The sequence below is a fragment of the Peromyscus leucopus genome, chromosome 4 (assembly GCF_004664715.2).
Source record: "Peromyscus leucopus breed LL Stock chromosome 4, UCI_PerLeu_2.1, whole genome shotgun sequence".
Taxonomy (NCBI): Eukaryota; Metazoa; Chordata; class Mammalia; order Rodentia; family Cricetidae; genus Peromyscus; species Peromyscus leucopus.
Genome location: NC_051066.1, coordinates 7678195 through 7694555, shown reverse-complemented (window position 1 = coordinate 7694555; position 16361 = coordinate 7678195). Strand labels below are relative to the sequence as shown.

Sequence of the window (16361 nt, the reverse complement as noted above, 5' to 3'; positions counted from 1 at the left end):
CAGCCAGGAGCTAGTTAATTAGGGTTCTGGTTGTATTGTGGCAGTGATATTTCTCAAACTGTGTACTTATTGAACCATCATACTGTCTGTATAAGCAAATGTAGCTTATGCAAGGGTCTCATATACTTTTCCTTAGCAATAGGTGACTACTATAAACAATGGCTGCTTTTGGGTGAACTTACATTTGATAATTGAAGTTTTCTTTCTTTCCTTCTTTCTTTTTTTTTTTTTTTTTTTTTTTTTTTTTTTTTTGGTTTTTCGAGACAGGGTTTCTCAGTGTAGCTTTGCGCCTTTCCTGGAACTCACTTGGTAGCCCCGGCTGGCCTCGAACTCACAGAGATCCGCCTGCCTCTGCCTCCCGAGTGCTGGGATTAAAGGCGTGTGCCACCACCGCCCGGCTGAAGTTTTCTTTTTTGTAAGTTTTAGTTTTATGAGTATATTAGTAGTATGAGTATTTTGCTTGAGTGTGTGTATGTATATCATGTTAGTGTCTGGTACCTACAGAGGTCAGGAGAGCATGTTGGATCCCATGGAACTGGAGTTACATACAAGTGCTCTTATCTGCAGAACTGTCTCTCTTGTTTTTGTTAGTTTCTCCCTTTTTTTTTCTCTTTTTTTTAGATTTATTTATTTATTATGTATACAGAGGAGGGCACCAGATCTCATTACAGATGGTTGTGAGCCACCATGTGGTTGCTGGGAATTGAACTCAGGACCTCTGGAAGAGCAGTCGGTGCTCTTAACCTCTGAGCTATCTCTCCAGCCCTCCCTTTTTTTTTTTTTAATTAATCTATTTATTTTTGATTTTTTTGAGACAGGGTTTCTCTGTATAACAGTCCTGGCTGTCCTGGAACTTGCTTTGTAGACCAGGCTGGCTTAGAACTCACTGAGATCCACCTGTCTCTGCCTCTCAAGTGCTGGGATTAAAGGCGTTCGCCACTACTGTCCTGCTTAGTTTTTCCTTTTATCTACTTATTTCCTTTGGTTTATTCTATTTATTGTTTGTTTGTTTTGTTTTTCCGAGATAGGGTTTCTTTGGTAGTCTTGGCTGTCCTAGAACTTGCTCTGTAGACCAGGCTGGCCTTGAATTTACAGAGATCCATCTGCCTTTGCCTCCTGAGCACTGGGATTAAAGGCGAGTGCCACCACTACTTGGCATATTTAAAAAAATTTTTTTTTTTTTTAATTTTTTTTTATTTTTTGAGACAGGGTTTCCCTGTATAATAGTCTTGGCTGTCCTGGAACTTGCTTTGTGGACCAGCCTAGCCTCGAACTCACAAAGATTCACCTGCCTCTGTCTCCCAAGTGCTGGGATTAAAGGTGTGCACCACTGGCCAGCTTTAAATTTTTTTACGTGTATGTGTTTTGTCTGCATGTATATCTGTGCACCGCAAGTATGCAGGGTCAGAAGAGGGCATCAGAAACCCTGGAACTGGAGTTACAGGTGGTTGTGAACCACCATGTGGGTGCTGGGAATCAAACCCCAGTCTTCTGGAAAAGCAGCCAGTGCTCTTAATCAATAAGCCATTTCTTTAGCTCCTTTCCCCCCTTTTAATTATTTCTAATTATGTGTGTGTCTGTGGGTATGTGGAGGCCAGAGACCTCGCTCCTTGAGGCTGAAGGAGCAGCACACGCTCTTGACTGCTGAGCCAGTGCCCAAGCCTGACACTTCCTTATATGAGAATACCTCACCTCAAGTCAGCGTGGGCCCTTGGTTTTATTCTGCCTTGAATCTTTAGTTCTTTTCAGCATTGGTGTGAGGTAGACAAGTGTGACAATTTGTTAAGATCCTTTAAATTCACAACTTAAAAACGTTATTATCAGCCGGGCGGTGGTGGCGCACGCCTTTAATCCCAGCACTCGGGAGGCAGAGGCAGGCGGATCTCTGTGAGTTCGAGGCCAACCTGGGCTACCAAGTGAGTTCCAGGAAAGGCGCAAAGCTACGCAGAGAAACCCTGTCTCGAAAAACCAAAAAAAAAAAACCAAAAAAAAAAAACGTTATTATCTGGTGATTATGATGTAGCTTCAGAAAGTGAAAGTTGGTGGAGACTTTCAGAAAGTTCTGGCTCAACTGAAAACATGGTTACCGATGACCCAGGAAACTCACACCCAGGAATCCTGGCCTAGGTGTCTGGTACCTTTCAGGGGTTCAGAGGGGGAAGATAGGTCTTGTGTAGCTCAAGTGGGCCTCTGACTCAGTGTGCAGCAGAGAATGACCTGGAACAACAGTTTGACCCTTTTGTCTCCACTTGCCAAGTGTTGAGATCGTAGGTGCTTCCAACCTGCCTCTGTCCTTTTGAGTGTGTGTGTAAAAATAACTTCATTGGGCTGGAGAGATGGCTCAGCGCTTAGGAGCACTGATTGCCCTTCCAGGAGACCTGGGTTCAATTCCCAGCACCTACATGGCAGCTCACAGCTGTCTGTAACTCCAGTTCTAGGGGACCCAACACCCTCACACACACATACATGCAGGCAAAACACCAATGCACGTAAAATAAAGTATTAAAAAAAAAACTTTATTAGCCAGGTGTTGGTCACCCCTTTAATCCCAGTACTTGGGAGGGCAGAGGCAGGAGGATCTCTGTGATGGCCTGGTCTATAAATCAGGTTCCAGGACAGCCAGGGCTGTTACACAACAATCTTGTCTCAAAAGGCAAACAAACACACACAGTTTGTTATTATTGTGTGTCTAGGAGTGTGTGTCTGGGATGTGTGTGTGTAGGTAGGTCAGAGGACTGCTTTGGAGAGTCTGTTGTCGTTTTCTACCTTTACAAGGGTTCCAGGAGTCAACTCAGGTTGTCAGGCTTGTACGGCAGGCTTCTTCAGCCGTCTTGCCAGCCTGTGTACGTATCCTCTTGATGCTCTGAGATGGAGTGGGAATATGTACAAACCTCCTTGCTGTGTACTGGAGTGGGACAGTGTCCCAGGAACAGCGCTGGAGCAACTGTTGGCATGGTCACCCGGACAGCCGCTTCTTAACTTTTCTTTTCTTTCCTTTTGGTCTGTCATTTTTACTTGAAACTGCAACTGATAGATTGTGGTTTTATGGATTAAAATTTGTCTTTCCTTTCCAAGATGATTTTAGAGAATCTGTATTGCCGTCGAGTTGCCCATGCCCGTGTGATATTTACAGTGCAGTCGGGGAACCAGCGTTTCCTGAGGGGTCTGTGGATCAGTGTGTGATACGTGGCTGCACAGGGGGAGAGGGGCCTTCAGATCTGAAGGTGGGGAAGTAGTTTTCAGTGCCCCTTTAGAGAAGAGTGTCGGCTTCAGATTCCACAAGGCAGCAAGGCAGCCTTTGAGAAGCTCAGGGAAGAGCTATGGATAGCAACCAAATTAACTTGTTTGGGAGGAAACATTTATTTTTTAAAATAAATAATGAAAATGTTTAATTTTTCATGAATGGATATTTTTAGAATTTTTCAACTGTAGTTTCTAATATGGGCAGTATTTGAGATAAACCATATAAACTAAAGGTCTTTGGGCCATCATTGATTTTCTAAAAATGTAAAGAGGCCTAAGATTAAAAAGTACAGACCTTGGTCTGTGTGTGTGGTGGTACACACTTTTAATCCCAGCTTTTAGAAGGCTAGCAGATCTCTGTGGGTTTGAGGCCAGCTTGGTCTACAGAGCGAGTTCCAGGTCAACAAGAGCTACATAGTGAGACCCTGCCTGAAATAAAAAAATAAAATAAAATAAAATAAATAATAAAATAAAATAAAATAAATAATAAAATAAAATATAAAATAAAATAAAATAATAAAATAAATGGGCCTGTCATTGTGGGAAGTCCATTCAAGGCACACAGGCTGTTTTCTGCAGACACGCTTCTGTTTAATTGTCTGTGTGTGTGTGTATTGGAGAAATTATTTTGGCCACTCCACGTAGTTAAAAGGATATTTATTTAATGGCGTAACTCACAAATTAAGTAATGGGTAGGTCGCAGGGTCTGGGGAAGGTGTAACGCAGTCCAGCGGTGTTCTCCGGAGCTCTGCACAGTCAACCTCCATCGTTCAGCATCCCGGCACCGAGAGAGCCCACAGAGAGAGCGCTTGCCCATCCAGCTCTCAGGTCCTCCCCTGGCCCCGCCTCTTAGGCGTGACAGTTGCCAGAGTCTCAATGGGGGTTGGAACTTCCAGATCCAAGCTGGAATGGCTACCCACTACATGTGTGTTCCTGTTTGGGCTTGTGTCATGTGTCACGTGTGCATGTGTAAGTCAGAAGACAAGTCTGTATACTCACTTCGCTTTCCTCTTCAGTGGGTGTTGGAAAGCCACCCATGTTGCAGTGAATGGAAGAAAGCCATTTAGAGGGTTACTCTATATGCTTTGGTCCCATTTTTAAAAAAACAAACAATTATTTATTGTATATGTAGAAATATGGAAAGGTTTTAAACCAAAATTGCTGTTTATAGGGAATTGAGATTTAGGGGAGATAGGAAAAAAGCTTTAAGGGTTTTTTTTGTTTGTTTGTTTTTTGTTTTTTGTTTTTTCTTTTTTGAGACAGGTCTTGTTGTATAGACCAGCATGGCCTGGAATTCCAGCATGGCGGTATTCCTGCCCCTGCCTGGCATGACTGGCAGGAGTCACCATCCCTTCTCAAACTTTATGATGTTCCATATGTCTTTTTACAACAAATTTGTTATTTTGTAATAAATAGGTAGATTTGTAATCCGAACTGAGACTCAAATAGTTACTTCTTTGTTGCACACTTTTTGTGTGCATTTGCTGGCCTTGTTTGAAGATCAGTTTCCTTGGACTCTGAGGGTTCTTTATCTCAAAGACTGTGGATTTTAGTTCCAAACTGTCCTTCATCTTCCACAGACTGGGTTTTCTAGAGTTTATGTCTATGTAGATGAGACAGAAAAACCTGAAGTCAGGCTGGAGAGATGGCTCAGAGGTTAGGAGCACTGACTGCTCTTCCAGAGGTCCTGAGTTCAATTCCCAGCACCCACATGGTGGCTCACAACCATCTATAATGAGATCTGGTGCCCTTTTCTGGTTTGCAGGCATCTATGCGAGAAAAACCCTGAAGTCTGGCACATGATGGGGCTAGACAAGAGTTGGAAGCTAAGAAGAATGTGATGTGGTGGTTTGCAATGGTGGTATTGGTTGTGGTGATGGTGATGAAGATGATGGTGGTGATCATGGTGATGATGGTAGTTGTTGGTGGTGGTGATGAATTTTCAGGGGGTAAGCAGATGGTAGCATTTTGCCAGGATCATTCAGGGTGGAAATGGTTTAGTCATATGTATAGGAGAGGGAAAAAATGGACCCTATGGTATTTTTTATGTCCCATATATTCTTTTCAAATTTTAGTGACTTGCCTAAGAAAATCCACTTTTAAGAGTATTGAAAGTATTCAGCAATGAACTTTTCCCTTTGTTTCCCTTTTCTGCAATTGTTTATTGAGCACACATGTGCTAGGTAGTATTTTCATCCATAGAGAGCAGAATGAAGCTCCTGCCTAGAACCTTTGTTCTATAGACAGAGGCAGACAGACCATCAGTAACTCCCGTGTGGGAGGTACAGATGCTTACACTGTGACAAGAGAAAAGTAACAGTGATTCTTGGGGCTGTAACCTCAGGTGGGGCTGCTAGACCAGCGCTGAGGTCTCTTTTGAATAAAGTAAGAAGGGAGGTGGGGAGCAAGCTCTGTGGTCTGTGGCCAAATTGTTGCAGGCCAAGGGTGTCAGCTCAAGGGACCAACATGCAACTCCTTGAGGCAGAGATTGCTTAGCATATTCCAGGTTGGAAGAGGGGAGCAGAGAGATCGAAGGAGGGCTGCACAGGGATGCCCGGAGAATGCCCGAGAAGAGTAGAGCCTTACTGGCCATTTCATGTGGGTTGGGAAGTTTTGGAGAATTTTGAGAGGGGAGTAATGAGACCTAATGTATAGTCTCCTTTGGGAGTCTGCCAGAGTCTAGCTCCAGCCTGCTTCCACCTGTCGAAGGGTTCTTGGGTGGGGGTGGGGATGGGGAGGAATGAGGAAGTATTAGATAGAAAGATAGGAGACAATAAGAAAGACAGAGACTCAGGATAGCTTCTGGAGGGCCCTGGGTCTATACCGAGTTGCCTCGAGGTTTATTCCAAAGAGCTTTTTGTACAATGCCAAGGGGCGAGGCAAAAGAACTTCCCCTTTCAAGATCAAAGCACACCATACAGTCAAGTGTAGACCCTTCAAAACACCTGGTAACCACGCCCGTGGTCAAACCATTATGTAGCCCTTCTGGGTAAAGCAAGCTCAGATTCTCTGACCCAGAGTAAGGTCTCACTAGGAAGCCTCTGTGGGCCTCCACAGTCTCCCCCTCTCTCTTCTCCTCCCTCTTTTTTGAGATAAATTCTCACCATTGTAGCCCAGGGTGGTCAGGAGTCATGATCCTCCTGCCTCACTTAAATGCTGGGTGATAGGTGTGACCCACCTACCTGGCCTGATTTATATTCTGAGCCAGTCTCCCTGGACAGGGTGGTCTGGGGGAGATTGAGGGAGGAGGCGGGGCTTCACGGAGTGTATTAGTCAGGGTTCTCTAGAGGAACAGAATTTACGGAATGAATCTCTGTTGTTGGTTGTTTTTGGTCTTTTGGGGGGCCTGCCACCCAGCTCCCAAATAAATCACACATGGAGGCTTATTCTTAATTATAAATGCCCAGCCTTAGTTTGGCTTGTTTCTTGCAGCTTTTCTTAACTTTAAATTATCCCATCTATCTTTTGCCTCTGGGCTTTTTCCTTTTCTTCTGTATATCTTACTTTTACTCTTTTTGTTTGTTTTTGTTTTTCCAGACAGGGTTTCTCTGTGTAGCTTTGCACCTTTCCTGGAACTCACTCTAGCACAGGCTGGCCTCGAACTCACAGAGATCTGCCTGCCTCTGCCTCCTGAGTGCTGGGATTAAAGGCGTGTGCCACCACCGCCTGGCTTCAGTTCTTTATTAGACCATCAGGTGTTTTAGACAGGCAAAGTAACACAGCTTCACAGAGTTAAACAAGTGCAACATAAAAAAATTCAACACATCTTTGCATCATTAAACAATTGTCCACAGCATAAACAAATGTAACACATTGTAAAATAATATCCCACAACATCTCTATATGTATAGAAAGAGAAGTTATTAGAATGACTTCAGGCTGTGGTTCAGCTAATCCAACAATGGCTGCCTATGAATGAAAGGTCTAAGAATCCAGTAGTTGTTCAGACCATGAGCCTGGATGTCTCAGCTGGTCTTCAGTGTACACTGGAATCCTGAAGAAGTAGGCTCTAGTGCCAGTGTAGGAATGACTTGCTAGTGAGGCCAGCAGGCAAAGAGAGAGAGCTTCTTTCTTCCAGGTCCTTTTTCCTTCCTTCCTTCCTTCCTTCCTTCCTTCCTTCCTTCCTTCCTTCCTTCCTTCCTTCCTTCCTTCCTTCCTGTCTTTCTTTCTTTCTTTCTTTCTTTCTTTCTTTCTTTCTTTCTTTCTTTCTTTCTTTCTTTCTTTCTTTCTTCCTTCCTTCCTTCCTTCCTTCCTTCCTTCCTTCCTTTCTTTCTTTCTTTCTGTCTCTTTCTTGTCTGTCTTTCTATCTGTTCTTCCTTCCTTCCTTCTTCCTTTCTTCCTTTCCTTTCCTTTTTCCTTTCTTTTTTCTTTTCCTTTTTCCTTTCCTTTCCTTTCTTTTCTTTTCCCATTTTTTGAGACAGGGTTTCTCTGTAGACCAGGCTGGCCTTGAATTCACAGAGATTCCCCCTGCCTCTGCCTCCCAAGTGCTGGGGTTAAAGGTGTGTGCCACCACACCCAATTGAAAATAACTCTTTTTTTTTTTTTTTTTTTTGGTTTTTCGAGACAGGGTTTCTCTGTGTAGCTTTGTGCCTTTCCTGGAACTCACTTGGTAGCCCAGGCTGGCCTCGAACTCACAGAGATCCGCCTGCCTCTGCCTCCCAAGTGCTGGGATTACAGGCGTGCACCACCACTGCCCGGCGAAAATAACTCATCTTAAACTTCAGTGCCTGTTGATATTTTTTCCCCAAAGTGAAAAGTTACTGTGCAAGCAATTAGGACCTAAGTTCAGAGGTAAGATTCCAGTCCTGTGACATCAAGCCTGTGTTCATGTAGGTGCTGGGGATCAGAATTCTGATCCCCAAGCTCGTGCAGCAAGTCCTTTGCTAACGTCCTTGTAGTGCAGAAGGAGCACTTTCCTGTTGTGGGATAAGTGGAGGAAGCCACCAAACAATTGAACCAGGAGTCTGGCTTCCTTTGAGTGATGCAGCCGCAGGTGGTCGAAGCTGGAGAAAACATGGGATTGTGTGGATGAAGGAATTTGGGTACACTGGTGGGTTGCAGAGAGACATTTCTCCTTCGAGGAGGCATGGAATGCATCGCCATCCTGGAGTTGAATTAGGCATATGGGAAGGGCCTGCACATGTTGATGTGTCTGGGTCTAGGTAGAAGTTCCAGCTGCTGCTTGGGTCTTTTGGAAGAGGAAGCCCTCCTTCAGGCCTCCTTTGCCCACTTCCCTCTGCACTTCCTGTGCTCCTTGCCCTGCTGTCTCAGCCTTTCTGGTAGTTGTGTGCCTAACAGTCCCTAGTGTTCCTATCTCCCCATCTTTGGTCACTCTGCTCCTGTCTGTCTCCTGAAGCTGTGTTTGGGATCTCTAGACCCCGACAGTTTTCTGTAGCTCTTTTGAACACTGTTCTGTGTAACAGAGATGAACTGTAACACAGATACAGTCTTGCAAAATTTCCTACTAGCTTCATGTGAGTAGCTGCGTCCTCAAGTAAACTGTAAACCTATGGAGGCAGGGTTCACCTCATTTCCTGTTACCCCTGCACAACTCTGAGCACACACACTCCCCCAGAATTTTGGGGGTAGTCTGTGGATGCACATGCCTACCATCTTAGTACTTGAGAGACTAAAATAAGAGGGTCTTGAGTTTGAAGCCAGCCTGGTCTACAGAGTGAGACTATCTTAAAAAAAAACAAAAAACAAAAAACAAAAAACTTTGCTCAGGTGGTGGAGAATGGCTTTAATCCCAGCACTTGGGAGGCAGAGGCAGGCTGATCTCTGAGTTCCAGGGTAGCTTGGACTACCGAGTGAGTTCTAGGACAGCCAAGGCTACACAGAGAAACCCTGAAAAACAGACATATCTGTGGGGGAAGGGTTGGAGAAATGGTGTGACAGAGGATGGGAATTTGGTCCCCAGCACCCACCCTGGTAACTCCAACTACAGTGGACCCAACACAGTCTTCTGGCTTCTGCAGTTATCTGCACACATGTAAAACACACACACACACACACACACACACACACACACACACACACACACACACGTTAAAAAAACCATGAAGCTCTGTCCTGGCTGAGGAGTAGGAATTATGAACACACCATTTGTGGACTCAAATTGGCTAGCACCTTCCTACTGCTCAGAGGCAACCCAAGTCTCTTGTATCTCAGCACCTTAGATCATTCCCCTTGCTTTTGTTTGTAACACTCCCTTGTTATCCTGTTGGTTTGTTTTGTTTTGAGACAGGTCCCATGTAGACCAGACCTTGGACTTCCGATCCTCTTGCCTCCATATCCCTGGTGCTGGGGTTACAGATGTGGGTCATCATTCCTGGTTTATGCATTGCTGGGAATAGAACCCAGGGCTCCATGAATGCTAGGCAAGCACTCTCCCACCTGAGCCACATCCCCAGTCCTCCTTGTGATTCTCTTAATGCCTGTGGCATATTCCTGATACTAATAATTTGTGTTTTCATTCTATCTTTCTTTTTTCTTCCCCTTCCCCTTCCATTCTCTCCTTCCTTCACCTTTAAAGTGAGTTTGGCTAGCTTCTCTGTTGTATTAATCTTAAAGATAAGTTAGTGTTACCCCATGGTATTTTATATTATTTGTGGCTATTGTAAAGGGTGATGTTTCTCTGACTTCTTTCTCAGCTCTTTTATCATTTGTGTATAGGAGGGCTACTGATTTTTTTGAATTGATCTTGTATCCTGCCACTTTACTGAAGGAGTTTATATGATGGCATTTTCATCCACGGGTACCATCATCTTCTGCTCATTGTCATGGCATCATTAGTTTTAATGTAGTCTCATTTAATGATCTTTTGAGGGTAGTCTACATGGAAAATAATGTCTACTCAAAGGTTATGAGGTTTTGACACTTTGCCTTACATTTTACAGTTTGCTTGGGATGAATTTTGATCTTTATTGATAGTGGTTTGTTTTTGTTTTGTTTTGTTTTCCTTCCTTCCATGTTGACTTCACTCTGTCATTGAAAAGAGTCTTGTTAGGGCTTGGGGATGACTCAGTGGGTACAGCACTTTCTGCTCAGTTGGGAGGAAAGGAATTCATACACCTATCTGCTATGTAAATGTCAGATAGGAGTGAAGCCCACCTGTAAGTCAGACACTAAGGAAGCAGATAAGGGATGCCTGGGCCAGCTGGCTAGCTAGACTAACTGAGACCCGGAGATCCGGAGTCAAGTGGGAGACCCTGCCTCAGCAAGAACAAGGGGTGATGAAGGCACCGGTCTCTGACCCCCCCCCCCATGCACATTGAACACACACACACACACACACACACACACACACATGCAGAGAGCGTCACTGCTGAGTGAATTTGGTATCCATGTTTGGGGGCTCTTGGGGAACTCTATGTCTTGCTAATTTACTGCAGAATTTGTCCCTTTGTGCCATCAACATCACCTGTGTCCTGTAGCTTTAAAATAAATCTTAGAATCTGGTAGACTAAAGCACTCAGCTCTGTTCTAACGTTGGCTTGGCCTGCTCTTTTGTGTTTCCATGCACATTTTAGAATCAGTTTTGTCCACTTCTAGATCCAATTAAAATATCCATAAAGATTTTCTTCTAGGCTCGCATTGGGTTTATTGATTACTTTGGTCTTAGGTATAAATAGTGAACCATAAAGACTTCGTCTTGGCAAAGCAGGCTGCTTGGGGAAGCCCTTTTCCTAGTGGGAAGCTCAACACCCTGTACATTGTTGTGGCTTTCAGCTGCTTCTTCCATGTCCATCTTCCTTGATCTTTGACTTTTTAAAATGTTCTGTTTTTCTTTTAATTCAATCCTTGGTCTTGGTGATGGAGAGCTTGATTATATATATCCCCACCTTTTTTTTTTTTTTTCCCAGACTAGGTGCTCTGTACATAAGGAATGAGAATTTACTTTGTGTTGGGTGTGTCTGGGATAACAGCAGGGGACACAGTGTCAGCTAGTGATGGCTCTTTGTGACAGTTGCCTAGGAACCCCCATTGCTCATCTGCTTGGGAAAATGGTTATTGCCTTGACTGTTTGGTCTAGGTTCCATAGGTAGGCCCTTACTAGAGTGGATCATTGTTGAGCAGAGCGGACTCCTGCTTGGTTCAGTAGTGTCTTCTTTATCTTGGGTCTCTGCTGATAGTGAGTGGTAGTGGCCTCTAACTTAACCTGGGTAACCCTTTTTCTTTGTCTGTTTTCTTCCCCTGGAAATAACTAACACATTTGGGTTTTATTGTTGTTGTTTTGTTTGAGACAAGGCCTTGAATTCGATAGGGTAGCTGAGAATGACCTTGAACTTCTGATCTTCTGCCATGTCTGCTGGATGCTGAGATCACAGGCACATTTACCCTAGTTGAGGGCTTAGCCATTCAAGGCAGTGGTCTGCTAGCTGAGTGACATCCTCAGTGCACGCATGAGAGATCCCAGTCTGTTCTTTCTCCAGGTTTCCTACACTGCAGTTTGTCCTGTCTGCTTGGGGCTGCTGGAGTGAGAAAGATGCCCTGAGCCTTTCCTTCCCTGTGGGCACCTGCAGGTTTCGGAGCCTTTCCCCAGCCTTGACAGGGCCTCAGATCAGGGGTCCAGTCATCGTAAGGTGGCAAGAGCTGAAGCCCCTTTCCTTCCCTCCAAAAGTAAAAGCCTTGGGGGGGGGGGGGCTTTTCCTCACTGTCACCCGTTCTTAGGGGAGTAAAGGCTGGGGGGCTCTGTGAGTCCTTCCTGAAGCCCTGTGGCTCTGCTGAGCGTGTGACTTGTCCTGACTGTCCTCAGGTTAATTGGCATTCAGGGTTTATGTTATGGTTTAAATCTGCAGTGTTCCATCCTGAGAAGGCTCGTGTGTTCAAGGCTTTGGATCATGATGGATGGATTCGTCTTGACTCTCAGGAGGTGGTTGAGACTCTGGAAAGTGGGGCCTGACTAGAGAGTAGGTTTCTCATATATGCCCTTTGAAGGATGTGGCTGTCCCTGACCTCTTCTTCTCTCTGTCTGTGTCGTCTGCTGCACGCTGCTGCTAGCTGTCTCCATTCAAGGACTGAAACCCTGAAACTGTGAGACAACATCAGTCTCTTCTCCAGTGAATTGTTGCTCTCAGGGTTTTTTGTTTTGTTTTGTTTTTGTTTTTTGATCTTAGTAACAAAAAGCATAAATATATAGAGAGATTAAATTGGGAAATCATACAGAATTCCCCAGTAGTTCACCTTCTTTATGTGTGTATGTGTATATGGTGTGCTTGTATATGTTTGTTTGTGCTTGTGCATGCACCTGTGGAGGCCTGGGCCTGACTATGGAGCTCCTCTGTCACTCTCCACCTCATATATTAAGGCGAGGTTCCTCACTGGTGCCCAGAGCTTGCTGAGCTGGCTAGTCTAGCCAGCCAGCTTGCTCAGGGGTCCTTTGTTTCCACTTCCTGATGTGCTGGGGACCACAGGGAGGCTGCCACACCCGCTCAGCTTTTCTGCAGGTTCTGGGGATCCAAACTTGAGTCCTCATGCTTGTGTGGTAAGCACTTTTACCTGCTGAGCCTCCCCCCCTCCCCCAGGCTTTTACTTTTGGAGGGAAGGAAATAGGCAGTAGATATCCTAATACAGTGGCTTTCTAGTGGAGCCATTTGTAAGAGCACAGCTGTCTTGGGTGCTCTTGGGTGTAGTCAGTCTGCTTTCTGCCCCAACTGTGTGAATTTACAGCAGATACTAAGCTATTGGGAATCTTTACTGAAATGAAAGTCTTCTGTGGCACATTGGCTTTCCTGAGAAAGAGAAGTGGCCACCCAGGTTCAGGAGGTTAGCCAGACAGCTTCCGGGGTTGCTCTGATGTGGAGATGTGCCTCTGCCCCTCCCGCAGTGTGGTTCAGCTGCCTGGCCACCATTTGATGGCCTCTGTGACTCTGAACTCTTTCCTGATCTTCCTGTCTCTCTTTCCGGGTGCTGGGCTTGCCCGTGTGCCCTTACTCCCAGCATGCTTTTTGAGGATGGAGTGAGGACTTTTGAAAATGATTAGAACATTGAAAGGAGAGGGATTGTGTTTTAATGAAAGATTGCATGGTGTAATGTTCTGTGGTGTTTGTTTTTGGTTGAAATATGAGTATTCTAACTTTTTGGTGATTTCTTATGTGATGTGGAACAAATATATCCTATTTATGCTCTTCTGAGTCTTAATTTTATGTGCTTTACCAGATTTTATAACTGTAAGATCATGATTTGTAGTTTAAAAGACTATTGTTTTATAAACTTTACAGCAGCGTGAAATTCTATTTTAAAACCAAATTGAACTATTTTGAATAGACAGTGTATTTTCTGACTTAAGGCACAAATACAGTACAAATGTGTGTTCTGAGTTGCTTGTTCTTCCCCACTGCCAGTCTTTTGTCTCATCCCTGTAGGTCTTTAAAAAAAAAAATTTACCTATTCATTGTGTATACAAGAAAGAGTGTGCCTGTACCATAGCATACGTGTGGAGATCAGAGTATGACTGGAGGGAGTTGGTTCTAAGTCTGGGCAGCAAGCAGTGTTACTCTCTAGGCTCATCTTCCTTATTTATTTTTAACATTTTCATTCATTTTTATATTATGTATATGGGTGTTTTGCTTGCATGTAATCCTTGTGCACCACATGTGTGCAATGCTCATGGTGGCCAGCAGAGGGCATCAGATCCCCTGGAACTGGTCTTACGTCTTGTGGGTGCTGGGAACGGAATCCCGTTGTCTGCAAGAGCAGCCAGTGTTTTTAACTGCTGAGCTGTCTCTTCAGCTTCTATTTTCCTTTCCCTAATGGCTGCATTGCATCCCATCACCTGGAAGTATCGTCGTCTTTTCTGCCAGTCCTTGATTTCTGTTGTTTTTAGTTTTTAGCTATTACACACAATGCTGCAAGAATAACCTTACATGTGTTGTTTCATGTCTGTGCAGCTGCATCTGTGGGAGACAGTGCTGAAATCAGGAGTTCTCAACTATAAGGAGAAATCCACATGTCATTTCTACTAGCAGATGGATGGCTACTAATGACTGGACAGAAACTTCTATAGGTGCTTGCAGTATTGCTAGATCCTGTCCTTAATTTCTGTCCACAAAAGTTCTTGTTTATGTTCCCACCACTAGTACCATGCGTGCGTGCGTGCCTGTGTGTGTGTGTGTGTGTGTGTGTGTGTTGCCAAAGCTTGGCAACAGGCTGCTGTCAGGCTGTGCACTCTAACCAGTTGTGCAGGACAGTGTCTGATGTGGTTTTAGCCAGCAGCTCCCAGTAAGTGCTGACACGGGTGTCTGTCTCCTTGTGCACTTTTCCAGCCTCCCTGTGTGGTGGACATTGAGCAGGAGCCAGCGCTGGCTTCCTGGTCGTCTGCCCCTCCTGTGCCTCACGTCCAAGGAGCTCCTCCACGTCTAGGTCCAGGGGGCTCTGGCTGGACTCTCAGCCCTGCTGTCTGTGAAGATTCTCTTGGGAGCTGGGAAGACTTGTTTTTAGATCCGGTTGCCAGGGGCTGGCTTATTTGGTTTGGAGAGAGGCCCAAGTACCTGGGTTTGTGTTTTGCTTTGTTTTTCTCCCAACTTGTGTTTTAATAAGAGGAGTCTCTATTCACAAGACTTCTTGCCTGGGGTAGGGACTATTGTAGTAGGAAGGTGCTCTGACCAAAGGCCTTTCGTTGTTTCTTTATTTTCCAACACAATATTTTTATTGATTATTTGAGAATTGCATACAGTGCATCCCAATCGCACTTGATTCCCATTCCTCCCAGGCCCACCCCCCACCTTCTGCCTCCCTGCCCTCCACATACACCAAGTACAATTTGTGTTGCCCATATACTCACCGGAGCATGGTCAAACTCCAGTGGCCAGCCCTTCACGAAAACCGAGTCCTTTTCCACCCCTCTAGAAGCCACCAACAGTGAAGAGCTACACTTCTGCATCTTAATCACACTTTTTAAGGATCTTCCTCAATGGCTTCCTGTCTAGACTGCTTCTTTCCTTGTTTCTTAGCACTGCAGGTGAGTCTGGCCTGCAGCCAGCGAGGGAATGCCTTCACCCTGGGAACAGCTTTGGCCCAGAGTGAGCTTGCGTCCTGAGTTGATCAAGTCTGTCTGAAAGCAAGGCCTGTTCCCCTGCTGTTGAGGGGTGAGGTTAGTGTCCTCAGGAGGAAGGATGAATGAGCAATGCCCAGTTGCTAAGTCCACTCCCCTCTGGCTTTGCCTTCTGAAGCTGTTGAGTTCGGTCACCTTACTGCTCACCGGGCTCCAGAAGAGCAGCAGCACATTCCACCTGGTCAGTCAGCTTCCTCTCTCTCCATTCTTTGGTTGGTTGGTTTGGTTTTGGTTGTTTGAGATAGGGTTTTTCTGTGTAGCCCTGGCTGTCCTGGAACTCACAGAGCTCCTCCTACCACTGGCCTTCGAATTCAAGGTGTGCACCCCACTGCCCAGTGTTCTGTCATTCTGCACCCCACTGCCCAGTGTTCTGTCATTCTGCACCCCACTGCCCAGTGTTCTGTCATTCTGCACCCCACTGCCCGGTGTTCTGTCATTCTGCACCCCAGAGTGTTCTTCTGCTCTGCACCCCACTGCCCAGTGTTCTTCCGTTCTGCACCCCACTGCCCAGTGTTCTGTCATTCTGCACCCCACTGCCCAGTGTTCTGTCATTCTGCACCCCACTGCCCAGTGTTCTGTCATTCTGCACCCCACTGCCCAGTGTTCTGTCATTCTGCACCCCACTGCCCAGTGTTCTGTCATTCTGCACCCCACTGCCCAGTGTTCTGTCATTCTGCACCCCACTGCCCAGTGTTCTGTCATTCTGCACCCCACTGCCCAGTGTTCTGTCATTCTGCACCCCACTGCCCGGTGTTCTGTCATTCTGCACCCCAGAGTGTTCTTCTGCTCTGCACCCCACTGCCCAGTGTTCTTCCGTTCTGCACCCCACTGCCAGTGTTCTGTCATTCTGCACCCCACTGCCCAGTGTTCTCTCTGCACCCCTGCCAGTTTCTGTCATTCTGCACCCCACTGCCCAGGCTGCCTCAGTGTTCTGTCATTCTGCACCCCACTGCCCAGTGTTCTGTCATTCTGCACCCCACTGCCCAGTGTTCTTCTGCTCTGCACCCCACTGCCCAGTGTTCTGTCATTCTGCACCCCACTGCCCAGTGTTCTGTCATTCTGC

At 45.6% G+C, this 16361-nt stretch overlaps 1 protein-coding gene across 1 annotated transcript in view; it reads left to right on the top strand.

The window, feature by feature from the left end:
• The window catches only part of Abl1 (ABL proto-oncogene 1, non-receptor tyrosine kinase), a 122143-nt gene that overhangs the window by 2178 nt on the left and 103604 nt on the right, over nucleotides 1–16361 (top strand). The window lies entirely within an intron of this gene.